The sequence below is a fragment of the Lampetra fluviatilis genome, chromosome 6 (assembly GCF_964198595.1).
Source record: "Lampetra fluviatilis chromosome 6, kcLamFluv1.1, whole genome shotgun sequence".
NCBI classification, from domain to species: Eukaryota; Metazoa; Chordata; class Hyperoartia; order Petromyzontiformes; family Petromyzontidae; genus Lampetra; species Lampetra fluviatilis.
Genome location: NC_136280.1, coordinates 8,180,636 through 8,195,111, shown reverse-complemented (window position 1 = coordinate 8,195,111; position 14,476 = coordinate 8,180,636). Strand labels below are relative to the sequence as shown.

The following is a 14,476-nucleotide window of genomic DNA, read 5'->3' as shown; positions in this document are numbered from 1 at the left end:
CCACGGTGTGTGTGTGTGTGCGCACCACGGTGTGTGTGTGCACCACGGTGTGTGTGTGCACCACGGTGTGTGTGTACACCACGGTGTGTGTGTGTGTGCACCACGGTGTGTGTGTGTGTACCACGGTGTGTGTGCGTGTGTGTGCACCACGGTGTGTGTGTGTGCACTACACCACGGTGTGTGTGTGTGTGTGCACCACGTCACGGTGTGTGTGTGTGCACCACGGTGTGTGTGTGTATGTGCACCACGGTGTGTGTGTGTGTGTGCACCACGTCACGGTGTGTATGTGTGCACCACGGTGTGTGTGTGTGTGTGCACCACGGTGTGTGTGTGTGTGTGCACCACGTCACGGTGTGTGTGTGTGCACCACCGTGTGTGTGTGTGCACCACGGTGTGTGTGTGTGTGCACCACGTCACGGTGTGTGTGTGCACCACGGTGTGTGTGTGTGCACCACGTCACGGTGTGTGTGTGTGTGTGCACCACGTCACGGTGTGTGTGTGTGTGCACCACGCCATGGTGTGTGTGTGTGTGCACCACGCCATGGGGTACGTGGGAGCGGTGGTGTAACGCTTAGCGCGCTACGCCACGAACCCGGATAAACGATTTCCTGCTCACGGCCAACACCAGTGCCGAATATTTGAACTGACCCTGGGCCTCCCCTAGGTCGACTCAGCCTCAATTGAGTACCCGTCCACCCACCCCCTCGCGTGCCGTGCCGGCCTTGATAGGGGCTCGCTAAGAGCACTTTGCCCCTACAGTCTGCGAAGGCGACCAGGGAGCTCTTTGCTTTTGCACAAACGCCGCGGTGCTTGCTGGGTGCCTGCCGGCCACGCTTCTTCTCCCCGTACGTACAATGGGCGTGATTGCTGTTTCCTTTCTGTGAGAGTGTAAACTCTCGCTTCTCTGTTTTACGTAAAACAATGCTGGGGGGAGGGGCGGGGTTGGAATGGAGGTAGGTCGCTTTATTTTTGCCCATGCCACGATTATTGTGATCGGGTATAGTGAGCAGAGCTGTCATTATGTCATCATCATGATCGTTACGGTCATCATCGTCGTCATCATCATCATCACCACGTGCGATTGTTGATCACTTTTAGCAAGTGATCGCCAATCGGCCTTTCTCTCATCATCATTACCATCATTATGATAATTGTCAGCATCATCGCCACGATAAGTGCGATCACCATCAATGTGGGCCAATTTCGAAGCATTGAATATAAACTTTTATTGTGATCGCCAAATCATCATCATTCTCTCACCACGGCCCATCATACAACATTTCCAAGCGCGCGCGTGTGTGTGTGTCACATTTTGTTCCGTTCCTCTTTCACATTAAAATTAACCTTCGTCTTCTCTGCCCCTACCACTGAAGAGAGTTCAGGGTAAGCGCGCTTTTCTGCAGACTAAAAGACAGAGAATCCTTCCAACTGCAGGCATGGGTCAAGGATGTGATCGCATGGGTGATGAATGCACAATAAACATCTTCAGCCTTTTTTTGTGTGTGTGTGTGTACTCTTACTCTCTCTTTACATTTGATTTGGGGGACAAAGTACCGCGCACATTTCCCGTAAGCTGCGTTTCACACTCTCGGAGACCGCACGGACATAAAAGCGGAGGCATAATGGATTCTGCTGTGCTCTTGAAGCACAGCCGTGTGTATTGTTTTTTTGCCGATGCAAGAGGCCGACGGCTGTGCATATTGTGACACACTTAACAACTATTAGCGTCACTGAGAGCCGAGCCGCTCCCCTCTGTGGGAAGCTCAAATATATCAACCACTTAGTGTTAATGGGCCCATGGCATTTCATCCATTTAAAACCATTAATGCGCGGTGGCTTTTTTTTCCCCTACTACCGGCTATTCATATGTGTCTAAAAAGGCAATAGTCTATTACTTATATGAGTAGCGTATGAAATTAAAACGTTGTTAAAAGACCCTCATGCAAAATGTGAATGTCAGAAAAAATATGTATTGTTTATACTTCCACTTTTATTGGGTTGGTGCGATTTATTTCATCGGCAGAATGTTATGAAATACGTTATCCCTTGGAAATTAAATACAATTGGCCCACGTTATTATTTTGATTATTTTAACAATGAGCCAGGTGCTGTGACAGCCACGTAGTGGAATAAAGTAAATTGATCTGAATAGGACAACACATATTTCAAACAACAGTGACCATTATTTTAGCGACATTTAACGTATTTGCTCCACAGTCTTTCGAAGTTAACCACGATTTAATGTATTTATATGAAAACAGGCGAATAAAATTTAGTTTTCTAATATACTCGATATTAATTCAAAACCATAAAGTCTAAACTCTAACTATTCTCCGTTATATTCTGCACATTTTATGTATTGCGAAGAGCTGAATTCTGGAGGATATGAAACGCAAAGCCAGAGCCACTTGAGGTGTACTGGACACCCTTGTGACAGATGTTCCAGTGTTTCTAGTTTTTCAGGGACAAACTGAGCTCTTGCGTGGGCTCAGAATATCCTTGCAGGTATTTTTATGTTGTTCTGTAGAGCTCTCAAATGTGGTTTCGGGTTGTATGTTTGTTCAGCATGGTGTCTGACATTTCACTCACGTGCTTTTCATTCACGTGGGGATTGTCTGATCGTACTTCGCAACACTGATGCGTGTGGATGAGTGAAGAGTGGGGTTGCCTAGGGCACTAGCTCAAATATCACTCGCCACGAATGTTGGCCATGGCCAGAAATCAAACTCAGGTCGCCAGGTTCAAAGTACAATGCACTAATTACTGCACAGCAGTGGCACCCCCTGTCGTGTTTACAATAAACCAGTTTGGGTGCTCATTAAAACACGTGTCCAGAGATGGTCTTCTCATCCAGCACGTGACGGTTGTGACAGCTCTCTACTGATGCTCATTGCGGGGGGGGGGGAAAGAATGCGTAGAAACCTCACAGGGAAGTGTTAGGCCGTGCAACGTCTGCGACCATTTAACAGACAGGTTTTCGCAATCCTTGTTTTGCTGCCCAGATACTTTAAAACCTGTAGGAAAACCATGAATAGAAATTGCGTCCTCCGCAATTTCAAGAGCTCTGTGTTTTATGCATGGAAGCAAAACCAATTGCCTTTTGTTAGACATATCGAGAAAATATTGTAATTATTTATCTCTTTGTCCCGGGAAATTGATTTACTGGAAGAAACAACCTTTGATGGTCAGTTATCGTGCGTGATTTTTTTTTAGAGGAGGATTTTCAATTTAGGAGAGTCCAGCAAGCACACATGCAGTGCATTCAGCCTACCTTGATGAAAAAAAAACTGTCTTGATTTTTAATGAGCTGAAACACGGAGCCAAGCTAATGATAGCCTGTGATCACAAGGACGTACTGTGGAAGAGAACCGAATCCCCAAAACGAGTAATCGACTCAGATTTTCGAAGGGGGGAGAAAACGAGCAAAAGATTGAGGAATAGCAAATATGGAGCGGAGAGATACGATCGCAAACAATTTGAAACTTATTGGAGACACCTGTGCAGAGCAGTGTGTTGTTCAAGACGGGAAGAACTGAGTACTCGGTGTGTCTTGAAACAGTCTTGCAGTGGCTGAGTTGACCGGGTTGGGCCAGCATTGACACAACATCTTGTTGTGCCTTAAGGGCTAACACAGCCCTTCTAACTCCCTTCTCTTCTGTACCACGTGTGGCCTGTGAGCTGGCCTAGGTAGAGTGCATCTGTTCACGATTGCAGACGAGGAGATGTCGAAAATGTAAGAAAAATTGAAAACGTAAAGATTGCGCTTTTAATTGCCAATGGTGCAATAGCCCCAATTCGGGAAAACAAATCGTCACCACGTGTAAAAGAGAAATACACGGTGCCCCCAAAGTAAATTTACAGAGATAAATGATATGCATATATTTTAAACGATGGGTTTGTTAATAGTGTTGATATATTTTATTGTAATAAAAAAAAAACTATTTGAGGGCCAGAGGACATCCGTGTGACCGGGGAATGAATCAGATTTTTATGGTGTAGTTTTTGATGTAAAGTAAAAATGTAAGCGTAAAGACAACGTCAGTGTGCATCTGAGTGAACTCTCTTTTGGGGCCCTCTTCTGAGCGGTACGGTCCATTCCAAGAAACGTCAGTCGACTATATTTTCGCCTTATGCGTCCTCGTCATGTGACAATTGTGGTGAGTTTAATTTTATATTTTATTCATGAGATGTTAGGTTATGGCATTTTGTAAAATAGATGCAATACATTTATTTCAGGGTAACTCTAAGGACGTCAATTGCAAGCTGTCCTTCTGCTTTGATTATTTACAGATGTGATTGACTTTGTTTTCTTGATGGAACCATCTTTGCAGAAACCAGCCACCGACAATTGTTTTTTTAACACCAGGTGAGTACAAGGGAGAAAATATAGCAAGGAACCAAGATTAGTATGTCTCGTTGTGAGCATTAAAACGCGACTGTGTATTTACTGATGTTAATTGCCTCGCCTGGTATACGGGAGGTTCGTGGGTTCGATCCCGACCATGACGCCTAGATATTTGGAGTTTGCATGTCTCTCTGTCCGTGATCGCGTGGATTTTTCTCCAGGCCCTCCCGATTTTCCCTCCACATTTAGAAACATGCGTTTAGAATATTTGGCTGCTATACATTTCCACATGATAGGCCACTTCGTTGAGTTATCATTTGTGGCCATGTCGCTTTTGAAAAAGAGCTGTATTGCTCAGTGGGCTTTACCTGGTAAAATAAAAAATAGTTTAGTGAATAAAAGAAAACGATTAAAGTTATTGTGTACCTGCACATTCACACGCGTACCCACATTATCTTATTTACACTAGTTACTTATCTTCGCCTGTTTTTTCTCCGTTTCTTCTCACCTTGTGCCACTGTTACACGCGATTGCCTCTGGACTATAAGAAAAGTTTCAGAGAACGGGAAAATGTTGCGTGATGACGATGACCAAGCAAGCATATGCTATGATATGAAGCCAAATTAATACACAGAATAGATAAACCATCAGTAACGGTTGTTTTATTGTGGATAGACCTGTCCCTGTCATGCACCCGTGGAATTTCCACGAGTGGGTGAGGTGATATGTATGTTGAACTTCTTTCACACCGTACATAGCCAACCATGTTAATGGGAGTTGTGGGGGAAGGACAACAAACGAAACCCAAAAAGCAGTTTTAAAGAAAAGAGTTTTAAATTTTGATCTAAAGTACGTAGCTCCAGTGGCTTCCTAATATCGGAAGGAAAAGCGTTCCAGGCGGCCACAGCAGCGCATCCGGAAGCGCGCGATGCGGTTGATCATCATTGTTCGATGGCTCGTCAAGAGCTGCTGCGAGGATGAGAACCGTCCACCCTGTGGTAATTGTGCATGGGAAGCCACTGAGGCTCTTGGCTTTGACCTGACCGCCAGAAGAATTTTGATGATTTTGAACATGAATATATAAAAAAAAAACCCAAAACGGCCCAGGTAGCCAGCAAGATGTGTTGCTATATACTCTTAGTTCTTTCGGTAAAGTCACCTGATGACGGAGACTTGTGTTGCCTCCGAAACGTCGTGATTTTTATTTTATTTTTTATTAATTTTTATTTAATTTTTTACCTACGTGACTTTATCGAAATAACTAAGAGTATGAATCCTTGCAGTCACGAAAGCTTCAAATCTAGAATGTGTTGGTATCCCGGTCAGCTGGCACTGCCCTGGTTCTTGTACAGAGGAGTGCAAGATGACTGCTACAACCGGCAAAGCATAGAAACCAATGTTGATGTTTTACATGTGGCTTCAATAGATATAAGAGGAGTAATACTGCAGATATGATGTATCCCATACACAAACGCACGATCCATTGTTTACTCACCATATGTGATCTTGACATTTATGTGTCGGCGCTTTTATAAGTACTAATATTCATGAGATTACAAGCGCTCCGATTTTGAAATTGCGGCCGAGTGGTTAGCGAACTGCACGGTGCAGCTGGGAATCCGAGTTCAATTCCAAGGCCCGTGGCTGACATAATTGGCGAGTGATATCAGAGCCAGTACTGGGCGACCCCATTGTTACCGATCCCATACCGAGCAGTGCAGCGAAGTATGGTCAAAGTACCTATTACTGAAAACGGCATAAGGAGACCTTGATCCAGTGGTGTGACAAAGGGCTGTGCATTCACTGTTATAAATGTATGCTTATTATGACTATGTCCATGGAAATTAATACGCATTTCTGCTTGAATATTTACACACACACGCACTTTCATGGAGGAGAGCAGCTGGTTGCAGATTTATTTATTATTTATCCGCTGTACAGATGTTGAGTTACTAATATGCGTCATACTTTACAGAGGAGAAAAACCCGTCATCTCATTTCATTCCAACATCTGCACTGTACTGTCAATTAGCGTTAGTATACTGTGTACGCAATTGAGTACCGCGTTTAAGTCGTAAGTGAAATGCCATCTCGCCAAAACTGTGGGTGATTTATCCCGCGTTCGGGTGCTGGTGGAATAATAACAATTCCCGGCTGTCGGCTTCAAGATTTCAGATCGCTCGTTCATTTGCGGAAGCAACAACAACTAAAAAAACGAGGAAAGAAGAGGAAACAACGAAATAAGAATAAAATAAAACAAATCGCCACGTGCGCGCGGAGGCAATGCTGTTAGCCTCGTCTCAACAACTTGTTTTGGCAAAGAAAATTGCCATATTTTCCAGCGGTAATGAAAATGCCCAAATGCATGAATGCGTATGCCGGAAAATTTTGTTTCAGCGTGTCACACAAGGCCGCCGGTTTCTCCCTGGCAGAGAGCGAGCCTTGCGTGTAATCTGCCTGTAATAGAAGGCGCTGGGCGGGTGGCAGGAGCCAGAGAGGGGCCTTGGAGAGAAGCTCACACGGGCTCCCCTCTCTCTCTCTCTCTTCCATGCGCCGCTAATTTGTATGCCAGCGGCGGAGCGCGGCCGGACGGAGAGCTGCCACTCGGCTTCACATCCAATCTAGCCAACGTAACGAGACGTAATTGGAGCCGACGGGGCTGGAAATGAGAAATTGAAATCAGAGGAACTCCGCGCCAACCCCGCGCCGATCCGCTCCCACCTCTGACCCACAGCGAGTCGCGATTATCCCCCCCCACACACACACAGAGCCCAGCCCGACACACTGCAGCCCCGTGTCACTCCCACGCGCGCTCCCCGCCTCGTACACCCACCGCGTGTCACTCCCGCCTGCCCAACGAGTGAACGACTTCATCTGCCGCTCGCCGCCTGCCCCAGTGCCCGCGCGTCGACTTGGAGCCGGCGCTGTGACCCTGACACTCGCGCGCGCCTTATTGCTCTCGCGGAGAGAGTGTTTTCGACGGTCACTGGTCAATCTTTGGTCAAGCTGCCCGTCTCCCTTGGTCCCCTGTGTGCCACGACGCGACGAACGATGGATTTAGCGACAACGACGATGGTGATAATGAAATATGAGTACCCCCCAAAAAAAACAATCTCGTATTTGTTTATTGTTTGGTGTGTACTGATAATGGTAACGTGAGTAAATGAGATAAGTAATTAGAATTTAGTAATCACCTACACTTTATAGGAAGTTACACCAAAATGCATTAGCAATTGGAAAGCAATTTGGGTGCTTGATAGCGGTTGCATGTTTTTATATGTAAATTATTTTATTCGCTTGGCAATTTTCACGAAATAATTTTTTAGTTTGTAATTTTGTAAGACCGGAAAACAAAAGCCAAACATGCGTACGAACAATGTCTCAAACAATCAATCACAAGTCTACGTCGTGTCGATGCGTATTCATGTATTAGATTCGGGGGGGGGGGGGGGTGGTGGGGTGGTGGGGTGGTGGTGGTGACACGTTCGTTTTTGTGTACTGCGCTACAAATTCGGCGACCCGAGTTCAATTCTCGGCCACGGCTAACATGAGCGATATGACAACCGGTCCTGGATCACCCTCCTTCACACGCCCAATCCGGTGAAGTATGACCACACAATCACACTTGTGACCAACCGACACAGTGCAAGAGAGGGCTTCGTTTGACATTCGACTGCGATAGGATTGCGAGTTATTTTATGTGCGTTTTAACAAAACTCCATTAAGGAAGTGACAATATTTCACACAGGTTAGTGAACACATTTAACTGCTTGCGAGCATTTACATCATCAGCAGCCATGATCTATCCACCACTGGATGAAGGCCTCCCAAAGCCACTGTCATATCTCGATGTCTTGCAAAGCAGCAATTCATTTAAAATTGAAAGCGTTTACAATGCACGTTTATTTGAATCGCTAAACATTCAGTTCCGAGTTTCCGGTACGACATCACGGTGTTCCGCTCATGCAGGTCGTACCAGAGCGAAACGGAGACCTATTTTTTTCCCATGCGCTCTTCAGAACGAGAGCGCTGTGAGAGATATCTGGAAGCTGCGAATGGGACCCAATAAAACGTCAAACAACGGAGCGAAAGAAAATACCCATCACGATAACCGGCATTAAATGAAAATGGTTGTATGAGAAGTTTAAAAATAAATGAATGGTCGGTAAATTTATGAAAGAGGATTTATTTAGGATGAACACAATAGGAAAATTAGATTGTATCATTTGTGCGGCTCTGTTAATGTATATTAACGTACTGCTGCATTGTTTGACCATTGGTCGCAATTATTCAATTGCTCCGTGAATTGTTTGACAAATTACTAGGAACCTTGAAAGCATACTTTTCAAGGATGCAACATGAAATAAATCAGATTCAATTGATTTCAATGGCTAAAAAGATGAGTGTAAAACATGTTCCAAGTAAAATCCGTCTATGTATTAATTTATTTTCTACATGTGCACATAGTAGACCATTGTGTCGCTTCCCCACTCTGTGCAGGTCGTGGGGGTTATTTGACCATACTTCACCACGCTGGACATTCTTTTTTTCAGGGCCGTAATCTATTTCACCTTCGCTCCATCGCAGAAGAGATTGCACTGCTGCGTATATAGCTTGTGCACGTGTTGTTCGGCAAGATGTCTGACGTTTCCCCCCACACGCTGCACAGTTCCGGCAGCTATAGATTGCAAGCGGTGCGGCTATCCAGCACATGGGAGCACGTAGAGCGAAACGTCGGACATCGTTCCGCACAACTCGCGGCACAGGCCGGACACGCGTCGGAGAAGCCGCGCAGAAGGGATTACCAGCACAGCTGTCGGCGAATCCAGCTCTGTCCTCTTCACAATGATGAGCATCTCCCCCCACCCCCTACCTCAACCCCTGCCTCTCCTCTCCTCCACGCCTCACTCCCAACACCCCATGGCCCCCCTCCCCTCCGGTGACCCTCTGCAATATGCTCTTCCCAGCACTGCTTTGATGCCTGGCTGAGATGGGAGCTGACAAAGGGCACACCGCAGGGGCGTGTCGCTCCCAATAAGCACATCAAAGCCCCCTCGGAGAGACGCGGCCGCCCGTGTACTGGGGGTGTGATCACACGGGCGTTGGTTACCCACTTCCTGCCACTTCCTTCCCTGTTAGTGCCCGGCTGGGGTGTGAGACAACTGCAGGGACAAGGCTCAACGCCCCTTCATTTATTTGCGTCTACTTTCCCGACGCGTTCATTTCCATTTGCCGCTAGCGCTCGCGCGAATGAAGCCGGCAATTGCTCAATGCCGCGTTTTGGAAGTCTGCCGCTAATTTTCGCTCCGCGCGCTGCATGCGCCCAGGGCAGGCGCTATGCGATTGTGTTGCTTACGCGGCGATCGTTAATTCCACTCTAACACCAGCGCTCCACAAGATGGGAGGTTGCGGTGTCCTGGTCACACCGAAGGTGTGAACTTCACCGCAAGACAGACGGCAGCTCGTTGAGACCACATACGCACAGTTTCTTCGCCGGCTGCGATTTTTTTTTTTACATTCAAACTGAAAACTCGACATATTTGTCCGTAACACTAGCTGCCCATAACAGGATAAATATATATAATAGTTGACGTTTTGGGTAATTGCCCTTATCCATAGCAACACTACGAATGTGTGAGATTCTGTTAATTCTATTATTTGTGCTTCGAGACATCTGCCAACATAGCAGCAGCATCACCAAACAAACGTAAACACGTGTTGACTTTTCAGCAAAGTGACATCGGTGCTCTGACTGATGACTTTAGACAAATTGATTACATCTGACAACATCACGTGAATGCGAATCTGTGCTCATATTTTGGAAGTTTTTTCCACACAACGGTTGGGTTAATGATCTCGCGAGCTGTCTCGGTGGTTGCGCGCGCCTTCACCGCCGGCTTTAAAGGGGACACAAAACCCCCGTGAGACGGAAGGGGAGGCTCGCAGATGCTGCGACAGAGTGCGGGTTTTTTTGCGGGGCCATGAGTTGCGATCACCCAGTTGAATCTTTTACGTACCGCGCGCTCATTTTTCCTTGCTCTACATATTTTCTTGCCCATTTTACGTGAATTTTTTGTTTTACACTGTTTGACAAAAAAAACTCTCATGAGACTCGCTGATAACATTTTGTACTGGATTCCATTTAAATAAAAAAAATCCTTGAAACATCCAATATCGTGAACGGAATTTATTAAACGGTACAGAAGATCCAATTTATCATGGGTTATTGAAAAATGTATACAACGTTACAGTAAAGGGTTGCCGACGATTATTATTCGAATATCTAAATTGTGTGTTTGTTAATTTTTTAAATTCATTCACGTTTGTGCACGTATTCATTATGGCACGCAGCACATCTCCGCAGTACGGTACAACACCGCGCGCGGCCTCTGAGCATCGCACGTGGTTTGCGGTCCGTGATTCGTCATGACTACATTTCAAGAGAGCGAAGGGCGGGCCAACAGGGTCGCTGTAGTTCAATTAAAGTTCAGCATGGGCTCGGTCCGTCCCTGACGATGATCAACTGCCCTGTGATGAACGGCCACAGAAACACATTTCCGCCCGCTCCCCCCCCCTACCGACGTTTATTATTTTTCCAGCATTAAATTCTGCACGTACACGCCGCAACGGTTGTGACACTATTATTTAATGTAGCAAATGAGAGAAGAAAAAAATCTCTCATTGTTCGCAGAGAGCTAATAGGCCCCGCGGGGTGCGATCACGTTTGCAGCTTTGACTGACGCGTTAGGGAGTCAACGCGTGTTTTTAGTCAACTAAAATCCAGACAAGCAAACGATGTGTGGACTCTCGCTCATACAATGTTTCAGTTTGACTCACAGTCGAAGCGCCCTACGATTAATTTCGTAGGAGCAATGCTTGACATGTTTTCTTCTTCTTCTGTATAGCCAAGTGAAAAAAAAGAAAGCCAACTTTCCCAATGGTAATAAAGATAAATTCCGAAACAGCACTACGCTCCAAACACACATCATTTCTGTCACGACTTCGCTTTCGTAAACATGCCTTCATCTGTAAATAAGCATGGTTGTGCTCACGTAGAGTATAATGCATCGTGTGATTTTGTTTTCTAAATGTGATATTAAGTTTGTAGTTCAAACCGCTGCTCAAATGCAGGCAATTAGAGGACCAATTTTGTATTTTGACAAAAAAATACTGCATCCGAAATTTTCCTGAGCAGAATCTCACGAGCAGCGATATCTGTGTGTGCGTACACGTTTAAATTGTGATGACGCCCATTAGACCAAACACGTTATAAATCCCGTGCGTTTCAAATCCCTATTGCATAACGTTTGAACGTGAATTCCAAACAGGACACACACACACACACGTGCAAGTGCGTGCAAACCGCACCGATGCGCACACCTAAGTCAATGTCAATTTATTCCGTTGGAGATCGCTAGAAGTGGCACGGAGGTGCGACTGCAGACAGAAGTGGCCGGCGAGTAGCCTCTGTTAAAAGTTAGAGCTGGCACGAGGAAATCACACAGCTCTTTACGGCTGACACGGCGGCTTGATATATGTTTTACGAGTCTCGTTCCGGTCAGACGTCTGCAGGCAAAGGTGGTAGAGCAGGGCCGGTCGTCTGAGAGATCAGGTTATGGTGGCCGATTGTGTCAGGGTTCAGACGAGAGCTGGTACTGTTGAGATCCTGGTTTTAAAAATCGCAGGATCTCAGTGTTGAGTCACATGTGAGAGTGGACCACGTGCTCAAGTGCAATGAGTCAATAGTCCCATTGCGGTCACTAATTATTGTTCGCAATAAAAACAAGCCATTGCTGTAAATTTGGTTCTGCACTTAATTTGGATACATTTAGCTATATTCCAGCTCTGAGAATGAAAGCGTTGCCCATTATTACAGAGGACCAGGGGTCACTTATAGGCAGAGCCATCCTGAGGGTACGGCGAATACGGGGCGACCGCCCCGGGCCCCGTGCTTTGGGGAGCTTCGGCGTCACGGTGTCAGATGTAACGCTTTCGGTTTAGTTTGATGGCGTTGGGGGCCCCCCACGGTGGGACATGTCCCTGGTCCAGCAACCCCCCTATGGACGGCCCTGCTTTTGTCGGGATCCGAGAGGTACCTTTGTGATCACCTCTTCCTTGGGCTGGTCACCTGTATGAACTTCTTTCGTATTGTATGTAGCCAACCGTGTTAATCAAAGGTATGGGGGAAGGACAACACACTAAATACAAAAAAAGTAGTTTTAAAGAAATAAGTTTTCAATCTAGATGATTTAAAAGTGCACAGATCTAGTGGCTTCCTAATATAGGAAGGAAGAGTGTTCCAGACGGCCGCAGAAGCACATCTGAAAGCGCGCGATGCAGTGACCGGCTTTGTTCGATGGCTTGCCAAAAGCTGTTTCGAGGATGGCAGGAGTTTGCGTGGCGGTTTATGCGCCCTGTAAGGTGTTGTGGTTGATTTGTGGCTAGCACGGTAGAACAATCAGATTTAAAACTAGGGGAGTGGGGGGAATATGATGAAAAGAAGTCTCCTCCAAAAAATAGCTCAAGTTACGTGGCTGTCTAGGATTCTGATCCATCCAGCAGCAGTGGCTGGATATTTCCTCCTGTTTGCTCAGAGTTCACTCAGTCTCACGCGGGGCTCGCTGATGTTGAGACAAAAAAAACTTGCAAGGGACGCCGAGAGGCGAACGCTACGCAAGTTAAAGCAAATGACCGATACTTGTGAGTTGAAATACTGGACTCAATTCCCATTTGGCGATCTGTCACGTTGAAGAGCTGCTATTTCATTATACCTGATGATGATTGCTTGTGTTGCAATCGAAACGTCGTGTTCTATTATTTAATTTAATTTATTATTTTATCTTTAGACGTGACTTAACCGAAAGAAACAAATAATAATTCCTGCAGTCACGAAAGTTCTAAAATTAAGATTGAGCTGAACGCGTTGAGCGCGCAATCTGATTGGAGGGCGGCGAAACTCGCTCGAGTCGGATTGGCCGGAGGGATTCGTTTGAAAAGTCCTGCGGAAAGTGAAGCGCCAATGAGGAGTGGGTTGGATACTCATACTCTTAGGTTTTTTTCGGTAAAGTCACGTAGGTAAAATAATAGAAATAATAATAGAAATAAAATAATAAATCACGACGTTTCGGAGGCAACACAAGTCTCCGTCATCAGGTGGGACCATCACAGCTAAATTTACTGTATCAAGTGAGAAAAAAAATCCAAGAGACAAGCTCTTAAATACAAGTTAAGGGGGAGGGGGGGGGGAGGGGCTTATCTGAATGTGGTAGCCAGGGAATGGAACGTGCTGGAGGGGGGGGTGGGCGGGGCTAAAGGAGTTGGTTGGAGGTGCGTAAGGGGGGGGGGGCTCAAGGAGTTGGTTGGAGGTGCGTAAAGGGGGTGGGCGGGGCTAAAAGAGTTGGTTGGAGGTGCGTAAGGGGGGGCGGGGCTAGAAGAGTTGGTTGGAGGTGCGTCAGGGGGGGGCGGGGCTAAAGGAGTTGGTTGGAGGTGCGTAAGGGCGGGGGCGGGGCTAAAGGAGTTGGTTGGAGGTGCGTAAGGGGGGTGGGCGGGGCTAAAAGAGTTGGTTGGAGGTGCGTAAGTGGGGGCGGGGCTAGAAGAGTTGGTTAGAGGTGCGTCAGGGGGGGCGGGGCTAAAGGAGTTGGTTGGAGGTGCGTAAGGGGGGGGGGGCGGGGCTATAAGAGTTGGTTGGAGGTGCGTCGGGGGAGGCGGGGCTTAAAGAGTTGATTGGAGGTGCGTAAGGGGGGGCGGGGCAACCGAAGGGGATTGGTGGAGAGGAATAGAACGTTCGAGAAGAGTGGAGAAGAGGTTTCAAATAATTAGTCAGAATGTAAGTATTTATTAATATAGGAGGAGTCCGATTAGTTATAAAGGGCTCTTTGTCACAGATGTCCAGTAGGCGAAGGTCGGAACGGTACAACAATAAACAATAGGAAAACAGCATAGGAGTGCGGAGTATGGGAAAGGTAAACAAATCACTTTAAAAATACACAAGGTTAACTAAACTCTATTTTCAAAAATCTGACCAGGTAAAGCGCGGCTGAGCTATTGGCTTTTTTTTCAGACGCGACCTGGCCCCCAATGATATATCAACGAAGGGGCTTAACGTGAGGATAATGTTAGCAGTAAAATAAT

General features: G+C 46.4%; 1 long non-coding RNA gene across 1 annotated transcript in view; it reads left to right on the top strand.

Annotated features, from left to right (window-relative positions):
* The first annotated feature begins 829 nt into the window (after positions 1–829).
* LOC144932911 (uncharacterized) overlaps positions 830–14,476 on the top strand; it is a 31,115-nt gene continuing 17,468 nt past the window's right edge. The window contains exon 1 of the long non-coding RNA XR_013636962.1: positions 830–845. This is a non-coding gene — a long non-coding RNA (uncharacterized LOC144932911). The remainder of the gene's footprint in view (positions 846–14,476) is intronic.